Raw genomic sequence first — 11159 nt, 5'->3', positions numbered from 1 at the left:
CATCCCTGGACGAATGGCCAAGATGAGTTTCCTAATAAAGAAATAAAAGGGATACTTAAGAAAGTATTGCGCCTAAACCGAAGAGATTGGTCTAGGAGACTTGATGAAGCTTTATGGGCCTGTTGAACGACATTTAAGAATATTTTAGGGATGTCTGCTTGCAGTTTAGCGTATGGAAAAGCTTGCCACTTACCTTTGGAGATTGAACATAAGGCCTATTGGGCCTTTAAGTAGCTCAATCTAGACTTGAAATCCGTCGGAGACAAACAGATGTTACAACTCAATGAGTTGGAAGAGATGAGATTATTCTCTTACGAGAATGCCAAAATTTTTAAAGAAAAATAAAAAAGATGGCACGATAAGCACATCTATCGCCGTGTATTCGAAACGAGCCAACATGTCCTTCTGTTTAATTTAAGATTAAAGTTCTTCCTAGGTAAACTTAAACCTCGATAGTTAGGACTCTTTACAATTAATCAAGTTTTCCCATACGGAGTAGTTGAGCTCCGAAACAATAAAAGAGGTAAGTTTAAGGTTAATGGTGAACGATTGAAACATTACTGGATTGGTGAAGTCGAGCCAAAAAAATACCTCGCTCATTTTAATCGATCCATGAAATTTTGTTTCTGTTGGAAGAGTGTTATTTTCTTTGTAAATAAATGTTTTTTTCTTTATGTTTATGTCTATTTTAATTTTAATTTCATTTTATTTCTAGTTTTTATTTGTAAATAAAATAAATAAGTTTTGTAAATAAATATATGGTAAATGAAAATAATAATACTAATTAAACTTTTAATTAAAATTAGGTTAATTTTAACTTAAGTGAGATTAGAGTTAATTTCTTATTATTATTATTTTCTTTCCCCTACTTTTCTTTTCTTTCTTCTTTTTTATTCTTTTCAGTCGCCGCCTTCTTTTCTTCCACTGCCATCCACGCCATCGTCGGCCAATACCCCTCGCCACACCGCATACCAGCCTAGCCTTGTGCGATCCACCGCCCAACAGCACTGGCCACATCCTATATGCAGCAGCAGGTCCTTCAGCACTCTAGCCATCAGGTACCATCGACATCTTTTTGTCATTTGCCGCAGCCATTGGTCAACATCATTATTTTTCAATTGCAGTCGAGTGCAATTCGGTGTCATTGGCCTCTCTCGATCATTTTCGGGAAGCCATCGCGCACCATCGAGTACTATCGGCCACTTGCGGCAGCAATCGGGCTCTATCGAACCTTGTGTGTCACCAACCGACAGTAACAACAGTCTTCTTCGGTGATCCCCTTGGCAATTTGTGGCTGACCCCTCAACATTTGACAATCTTTAATTGTCGCCCCTAGCCCATCTTTGAGATATTTTTGGGATTTGTTTTTCTATTAAGTGGTTTTTGCCTCAATTATTTTTTTGGAGATGAATAAAAAAAAAGAATTCGGAGATTCAAGATGATGAATTTTAGCCTTGGTTTCGAACCCCAAGAATAAAAGCAAGATACATCAGAATATTAAAGAAAAAACGCATGTTTCTGGAAAAGGGTTTTCAACTTTATAGTATGTATGATATACAGTACTCATTTGGAAAATAATTGAGAATGAGGATGAAAGTTTTTGTGTGATATCCGGTCTTCTCCTAATGAAGACATTGTCAGAGAGTTTTATGCTTACTTGAATTCGCCAACATTGACAACACTTCAAGTGCGAAGAAAGGAATTATCTCTATCATAAAAAATAATCAATGTCGTATTCAATTTACCTGATATTGATAATGATGACTATTATACCATGATAGCCAATGCCAATGAAGAGATGATTTAAGATATTCTGGAAGTTGTCACGATTCGTGGAGCCAAATGGACAATTTTGAGACAAGGTACTTGCTATTACCGTAGAGAATATCTAACCCGAGAGGCAAATGTATTATTCTACTTTATTCGAACAAGTGTTATTCCTACCTTTTTAAGTTGCACTGTTTCAATAACTCAAATGATTCTCCTATATTGTATATTGATCAGAAAGTCATTTAATATGGGGAGAATAATACTTAACGAAATTCGGGAGTGTGCAATAGGAAAGACAAGTTATTGCTATTTCCCATCACTCATCACTCTGATGTGTCGTCGAATAAACATACTGATGCGAGACATTGAGGAACCTTACAACAAAGGTATGATTATTGCCTGTGATATCTCTAGGGTAGTAGGCGACATCACCAGAAAAAGAAAGATAATTCAGATTGATGAGTTTGAGATGGTAGAACCAAAAGCCGATTGAAGCAGTACCAACCCACTTGATGATCCCACACCTACTTTTATGTTTACTCAGCCTCCTGCCAATTCAGTAACACAGGCAGAAATTATGGATTTATTACAACATATAATAAGCAGCAACAAGTATACTGAAAGTATGCCAAAATTCAAGACGAGTTGAATCAACTTGCTTTTCAGATATTATTTAAATATTTTGATGTTCTTCTTGAATTTCTAGATTTGATATTCAAGCCATGGATCCCAACTCGCAGAACTGGTCCTAAGGATTCTGCCACATCGAGACATGATATTAACATGGAGGGAGAGACAAACACATGCAATGATGGGCCAATAAATAAATGAGGGGTTTTTTCTATATTTCTTTTTAGTTAGATTTTTATTTTTATTTTTAAAAACATTAATTTTATTTTTTTATTATTTTAATTTTTGAAAAATAAATTTTGACTGCAATTATTTTTCAAGTGTTTTCTCTTATTTCTTCTCTGATGAATGTTTTGAACAATGAGGACTTTGTTCCGCTTAAGTTTGAGGGGGAGGACTGTGCATTACTTTTTTTTGCCTTAGTTTTTGTAGAAGATGAATTCATGCGGGAAGGTAGATAAGGAGAAAAGATGCTCAACATCAATTTTGTATGGTATGTTAGTTCAAATTCAGGTATGATCTTTTATTTATTTCAAGTATTTTTATGTTAAGTAAATTATGAAATGAATGTTGATTTTGCGTGTATGTAGATTCACTATAATTGTTTTATATTCCTTAGAAATTAAGCATGCATGAAGATTTAGTCTCTAGAATTGGTTTGTTATTTTCCTTGAGGCAAAATCCTAAGTAACAAAACAACTTTAAAAATTATTTAGGCATATTTTCTTTGGATAGATTGAGCCTTTCAAGCCTACCCTATATTGAATCCATTGAAAACCACTTTTGAGCTGTATGACCTATATTTGTTTTGAGATAACCCATGAAATAAATAGCTTTTCCTAAATTATTGTTTCTTTGACCTCTTGAACCACTGAATCTTAGTTTTACCTTCTTTGGAAGTATTCAAAGTTGAAGTTTGGAGGATTTTAAGAGAAATATTGGGTGTATATTATAAAGCACTCAAAGATGTTCTCTGAAAGGTACTTTGAATTAAGAAAAAAAAGTACCATTGGGCATATGCGTAGAAAAGAGTTTGTTATTTGGTGTGCAGTTACAAATTTTTGAAGGCCAAGGTATGCTAAGTTTAAGGTTATTGAACTTAAAGAATCTATTCTCTCCATGGCTTAACCCTAGCCCCGTTACAACCCTTATTAAGACCTATTAATTTAAACCGCTAAGTTAAGTACATTAGTGGAGAGGGAAGTATTAAATTCAACATATGAAGGCATGTGCTAAATTTGGGGAATGATGCTTAGTTAATTTAGGGAATTAATATTTTATAGGATTAAACCTACTTTACTCTTAAAATTAGCTTTCAAATCATGATTTATTAGCATTTTAGCTACTTGAATAAATATGAATGATATGTTGTATATGAACTACATATTTATAGAATTGATTTGAGAATATAATTTTTGCTTTTCCATGACTACATGGATGAATAAAAATTCTACATTATGACATGTTTTTAGCATTCTCGGGACGAGCAATGATTTAAGTTTGGGGGTGTGTAAACTCTAAAATATGTAGATAGTTCAACACTCTTTTATGAACAATTTATGCAAGTTCAACACTCTTTTATGAACAATTTAAGCAAATTCTGAGTATATAAATAACACATTCTATGGTTTTTCACTTTATGTTGTTATATTTTACTATTTCCACGAGAATGTGTTAATTTGGTAAATTTTATGTTAAATACATGTTATTTTACTATTTTTTGGGACTAATTGGGCTAAGGGAAAAGATGACAGAATTTTGGCTATATTTGGGTCTTAGACAGGTACAGGTTGAAAGATTGATAGTGCAATCACATGGACTTCAAAATGATGTTGATCCATGATTAATTCTAAGAAGGTACAATATTGCCTAAATTAAAGGCCCGAAAACAATTCTACCTACCCATATTTTTTAATCAGGAAATAAATTGGAAAATATCTACTGCTAAACTTAGCAGTCCCCAACCACCCATTCAATTACCAAACCTATTGATTTGACCCCAATATTTACTGAATAGAAATCAACACATTTTTCTCCTTGAAATAAGCCTTAACCATCCACCTTACTGCTAAAAATAACAGTAAAAAAACCATCATTTTTTGACCACTTTTTGGCTGACCACATATGAAGAGAATAAGTTAACTCCCTTGCTAAAAATAGCAAGGGAAGACCCATTCTTCCTCATGATAACTTTTGAAAAGAGTTATATTTCATGCCCTTAGACTTAGTTAATTGCTTGTACTTAAGTGTTTTTAGTTGAATTTTAGGATACTGTATTGGCATTTTCAATTCATTGCATTGAAGAGCTTGGGTTGCGCTTAATTGTTATTACATGTTGCTTTTAACCACTTGTGGGAGGGATTTGTTTGGCAGGTGCAGAGTGTAGAAAAAAAAAGTTGAAGGTTTGTTGTGGCAAAGTATGGAAAATTTGCCAACACAAATGCCATGGCAATATCGGGAAGATGCCTAGTCAGCACTTAATGCGCACCGTTCTTGGCCCCACATGTACATGTACTAGATATATCTACCTGGGAAATAGAGGAAGGATCATGGGCTGGTGGATCTACCCTAGAAGATGAAACTTATAAAAGCCAAGTAGGGAACCCTAATTAGGGTGAATAACCTTAGACGAAACAGAGAGTATCGGGTAGGGGCCAAGAACGAGGGCGGCAGAAGAAGGAGAAAAATGACTGCAATCATCTTTAGCAGTCGCAAGACATTGCACTGCTTGTGTTGAGAGCTAGAGAGGCGAAAGCTGTCATATAAGATTTTCTCCTTTGTTTCTTATCATGCTTCTTTTAAAGCTTATTTGTTATTGATGATGTTGGTTATCGTATTAAACTCAAACTTGATTTGCCCAAGCATGAACTAAATCTCTTACTCTCGGGACTACTTTGATGAAACCTTTATTTCTATTAATGTTTAAAGTTTAAGTTTGGTTTGTGCTACTGTTTTATTCGATGGTATTTCATGTTATATGCAAGCTGTACATTGACGACTGTGCGACAGGTTTATAAAGATGACTTAATTCTGATAGGGTTAGGTTAACTAAATAGAAGTTGGATAATATGAGTTAATGATTAATCACTTATTCATAGCAACCTCTAGACATAGAGACTTGCCTCATATGAAAGAAGGTAGAAAATATTAGTGGTAGCTGAACTCAAAGCCTATAGACATATAGTGCCTTAGGGAAGTTAACCCAAGGTCTTGCTCTCGAGAGAAGTAGACTATTGTAGAAACCTATCGAGCAGTAGAATATTCACGACTTTGCTGTGGCATTAATAGTTAGTGAAGGTAGATTCATTAGTAATCCCAACCGTCCTAATTAACATCGTAGTTCCTCAACCTTTTTTCGTAGTGATTTTTTCGTGGAATTCTTATTCCGTTTACTTGTTTTGTTTTGCACATTTTATACATCATCATTCTCTCATTTTTCCACTTAATTTTTATTATTACTTTTCTTTAGCATTAATCAAAGTTAACTATAATGACTCAACCAAATTATACCTATCTAATCCCTGTAGAGACGATTTTACTCGTCACTTTATTACTTGTTCGAAGTGTATACTTGCACGACTTGCATATCAGCTGTGCAACCAACACCTCACACCAAGAGACGACATCACAAGGGGGAGGAAATAAAGCTAACTTCCTTGCTAAAATTAAGGAAGCAACCACTCTTCCACTAAATAGGGGACATTATATACATGGATAAATTGGGGGGATTCGTTTTCTATTTTTGGCATGGGAGGTTGAAGCACCATCAACTATAAATAGAGACTTCATTCTTCATCAAAGTGGAATAAAAAAACACAAAAAACACGCCATCAGATATCAAGTTTTTCTTAAGTGTTCTTGTCTTTCTCATGGCTTGCTAAACACTTAAATTCGGCAAAATAAGGCAATCACTTGCCAAAATAAGAGCAGCTAAAAGGATGACTTGAAGATGTCTAGATGATTTATCATAAAGACGAGGGGAAGAGTCACCATGGGAAGCCGCAGGAAGCAATCATAGATAATCCCATGCAGTCAATGATTTACTCTTCTTGTTGTGAAATAACCGTGGATAGCCCCCCTCGACTACTCTCTCCTACCTTTCTCTTTACTATTAATTATTGTTTTGTATGTCGAGAGACAAGATTGCATCTCATCTTTATCTTTTCAGCTTAATATGACATGACTTAATTTTTTTTGTTCAAAATGGATATGAATGTTGATTTGAATTAATTGATATTTGTTTTCTGAATATTTTGTGCAAATTATTATTTCATTCATTTAGGTTTAATTCATGATTATACTTGCAAATGTATGGTCAATATTTGTAGGTTAATGTATTAACTATTTAATCTGGGAAGAGGTAATAGTTAATAGACAAAAGACCTAAATGATGTTTATCATGACGATTTCGGAAGATAATTGTTGTATGCACAAACTATTTAAATACCCGGAAGGGTGATTTCTAGGTTAGTTTTTGACATATGAATATGCTAACTAACTTAGGTACATAATAGGACTTCGGGAGAAGCCTATACATTAATGAAAATGGGTTTAATGAATTTTCATATTTGCCACGACCCTCCGTGATATTCTTTCTATGACTATTAATAAATTCCTGTTAAGTGAAATATGCATTTTAGTTTATTCATGTTGTGTTATATTATTCCCTGTGTTAATTCCTAAAAGTTTTATTTTGTGGGTATTTGAATACTGATCATATTCATTAACTTAAATTGTGACTTTCTTCAACACTATTCTATTTTATTTTTTTTCTTCCAAATTGATTACAATTGAATTTGCAAATAATTCATACAATGGTCCTTGTGGAGACGGTACTCTTTTACTTACTACTTATTACTTGTACAACCGTGTACACTTGCATGTACAGAACTCAGACAGACTGAGTACACCAATGGCATGTTACATGGGTGAGTTCTATATGCCAACACAACATAACATAGACATTTCCATTTTCATGCTAGCTACATACCTAGAATTCAGAGTCAGATTAATATAAGATGTTTTCATTTCATTCATATACATTCTCTTCTTATAGCTCCCCATTTCAGAATCATTCAGTAACATGTTTAATTGTGTTACGATAATCTGCCCTATTGGAGGCTACACAACATATTTCCTTTAACTCCATTTTCTTTGATTAGTTCATATCATATCATTCATATCAGAAGCAGGTGGTAGTGACTTAACATGGAAATGACCCATACTTTTTATCCTAGACATACAAAAATTGGACTAATGGCTTTGGACAAACAACCGTTATTAACACACACATACAGTAATTATCCTTTACAGAGTAAGAATACTTACCTTACAATATTATAAAGTGACACTAGAAAAATAACAAAGTCTAAATAGTGAGTCCTTTGCCTTTGTCAGTCAAACCTTTAGTAGCGTCTTGAGCTAAAAATAATGTTATTTAAACAAATTAGATTACTACTTCATCAAATCTAAACATGCATACGCGAAACATTTAACACTTAACCCAGAACCAATAAGTTTCCTTCCTTATACACCAATCTAACACTTATGTATGCAGAACAAAAAATATGTAAATAACTTCAATAATATCCTAAGGTTCATTAGAAATTACCAGAGAGCTATGACAAATGTATAAATTGGTTGACTACAGTGAACATAACTTTAGACATGTTTTCTGGACTTTGGTTTTTAGAAAATACAAAGAAAATCAAGGAGGAAGATAAAATTCTTAGAAAACACAAAGATTTTCGGTGAAGGCACTATTTAAGCATGGAGACATGGTTTAGTGGAAACATTAGATAATTCCACTAACACTCTTGCTTCTCGTGATTAATTGCGCTTATAAAAAATTAAGTCTTTTTACCTACAGTTACTTAGTTCCATTCTAACTAAGTCTCCATTTAAATAAATAAACTACCTTACTAAAATAGTAAAAAAATCTATTCAACAGTAAAACAAGCGAGTTAGCCAAAAAGCATCTGGGTGGCGTACACTTAACGGAAGAGTCAGCCAAACCATAGATCTTCACCAGGCTAAGAGTTCGCTAAATGGCGCAGCCAAAGAATTCTATACTTAATCAAAACAAATAATTTACTTACTCATCTATACTCTTAATTTACGAAAACACTTTAAATGATAATCAAATATCGAAACTTCATCGAGCGGGCTATTACATGAATAAACATAAAAAAGAGTTCGTTAAGGACTAGCCTAAGATGGACAATCCTCTAAGAGATAGGAGGGACAAAATTTGAGAACCAAAGAAGTAAAAAACCAAATAGTTGATGGCCAACATTAGGTCTCACATATAAGCTTATGAAGAGAAGGAAAATTTTGGTTAAGGTACTCAGGCCCAAAATTCCCAAAGGATTTATATATTGAGGAAAACTGTGTACTACAGTTGGAAGACAATTTTGTCAGAAATGGGCTGCAAGGAAAAGGGAATGACCAATACCACACTGATACAGGTTGATAATGGTCAAGGATGACGAGGGAGTCTGAAGTTTCTGCCTCTAATTTATTCTCTTTGAGAAGATGAATTATATCTATTGCAAGGTTTCACAGATCATCACTAAGTTCATTTGAACTTATGAATTCATTGCTTGGTTGCTAGATAAAATTTTTCTTGGGAATCGAGTAGAGGGACCAAGCCAGATATCACCAGATTCAAGGGTTAGCGTAGATGTTTCTAATGTGTATAGAGGGGATCCCTTAGAGGCCTCACCTCAGGGATTGATTTGGAAGAGTTTATATTAAGTCTTGTTTTGAGTTGTAAACACTACTAGATTAGATAAGTTAGTAAATTTGTAGGGACCTACTTTTCTAATGATAAAGATTTTAGCCGAAGTCCTGAATTGTAAATTGGTAGTGTCAAGCCACTTGAAAAATTTAATTCTAAATAAAATTTTGAGTTATTTTGGGTTGTTGTGACATTTGATTCCTCATTAAGGCACCTCAATTCAATTTGAATCCAGTCATGTTCCAAATGCTTCAAACAATGGGTCAGTTTAGTGGGATTCCTACTGAAGATCCGTACCTTTATCTATGTTTATTCGTGGAGGTGAGTGACTCATTCAAATTGGTCGGACTGACCGAAGATGCCTTGAGACTGAAAATATTTCCATACTCTTTGAGAGATAGAGCACGACCATGGTTAAAATCCTTATCGCCTGATTCAATAATTACATGGCAAGAATTGGCTGAATGATTCTTGATGAAATAGTTTCCTCCTAGCAAGATGCCAAATTTCAAAATGAAATCACCATATTCCAACAACTTGATGACTAATCTTTATATGAGGCCTGGAAGTGATTCAATGAGTTATTGTGAAAGTTCCATCACCATGGTATTCCACATTGCATTCAGTTGAAGACTTTCTATAATGGTCCCAATGCTCATACGAGAATGGTGGTAGATGCTTTAGCTAATGGAACCTTTCTTTCTAAGTCTTACAATGAAGCATGTGAAATTCTTGAAAGGATTTCTAGCAGCAATTATCAGTGGCTGACTACTCAAGTAACCATAGGAAGAAGAGTGGCAGGAGTTCATAAAATTGTTGCATTTACTTCTTTAGAAGCCCACGTATCTTCTATGTTTCCTATGCTGAACAACAAAATTGTAAATAGGTTCAATGGTAACTTGACAGGTCAGCAGTTGAACCAGGGTGAAAACATCTATTGTGTATATTTTGGAGACTGCCATGCTTTTGAGAATTTCCCGTCAAATCTAGAGTCAATTTATTACATAGGAAATCAGATTTGGAGTGGTGCGCAGTCAAATTTTTACAATCCTTCATGGCGGATGATCTTTCGTAATTTGATGAGTCAAATTAGGCCCATCATTACACTTAACGATCTTGTTCTTGAGCAACTTATATGTTTTTATTATGTTTTTACTTAGTTTTCATTCTTAGCTTTAATAAATGAAATATTATGTTTTTACACAACTTTTGAGACCTAAAATGGCTAAATGCATCATCGGGAACTTAATGGTTGATTAAGTGTTGTAGGGAGTCATTGGAGGCCCGAATGTGGGTACAATCATTGCCTAGAATGGGGGTATCACGACACCGAAGCATGGAAGTCACAACACCTCCGACAGGCCTGAAATGAAGAAGAAAAATAACCATCTGCAATTGTGTAGTGATACCTACCGTTGGGTATCGCGATATCCACCTCAAAGGACTCCCACTTGTAAATTGTTGTGGGTATCGTGATACCACTGTATGACGTGGAAAAAAATGACTGCAGGGGTAGTTTTTGTCCAACACCAACGCCAATCAAAATACAATGTCCAGGGGAATTTTAGTCACTAAATTTTGGGTTGTAATCAATTATAAAAGCCACTTTTGGCTGAGTAAAAGACGAGGCTTTAGTTTAGGTTAGAAAACTCTATAATTTTGGGGTTTCCTTTATCTTTTAGCTTAGTAATATGGTAGTTTTCTCGTTTATGTTTCTTTCTAGTTTTACTTAGTTTTATAGTTGTTAGTTAAGTTAGTTTTTGATACAACTTAGTTTTATTTACATGTTAAAGACTTTAAACTTATTTGTAATAATTTTTTCATCTGTGAGTTAATGTTATTTTAGTTTTCTTTATTTTCATCTATTATAAAGCTTATCTTTATTGTTCTTGTTTCTTTGTCATTGTGTTAGTTGCGTTTCATTTAAGTTCATTAAGTTAAAAATCGAAGGTTTCATCTTTTTGTTCAAGTTTATGTTAATGGCTTCCATAGTTGTTTCTTTCATGTTTGTTAACTTTAA

At 34.0% G+C, this 11159-nt stretch overlaps 1 non-coding gene across 1 annotated transcript; it reads right to left on the bottom strand.

The window, feature by feature from the left end:
• Positions 1-9642: 9642 nt before the first annotated feature.
• Positions 9643-9749, bottom strand: LOC121221535 (small nucleolar RNA R71). Its single transcript, XR_005918925.1, has one exon. It is a non-coding gene; the product is annotated as a small nucleolar RNA R71 (small nucleolar RNA).
• Between the last annotated feature and the right edge of the window lie 1410 nt (positions 9750-11159).

The sequence above is a fragment of the Gossypium hirsutum genome, chromosome D09 (assembly GCF_007990345.1).
Source record: "Gossypium hirsutum isolate 1008001.06 chromosome D09, Gossypium_hirsutum_v2.1, whole genome shotgun sequence".
Classification (NCBI taxonomy): Eukaryota; Viridiplantae; Streptophyta; class Magnoliopsida; order Malvales; family Malvaceae; genus Gossypium; species Gossypium hirsutum.
This window is presented reverse-complemented; position numbering and strand designations above follow the sequence as displayed.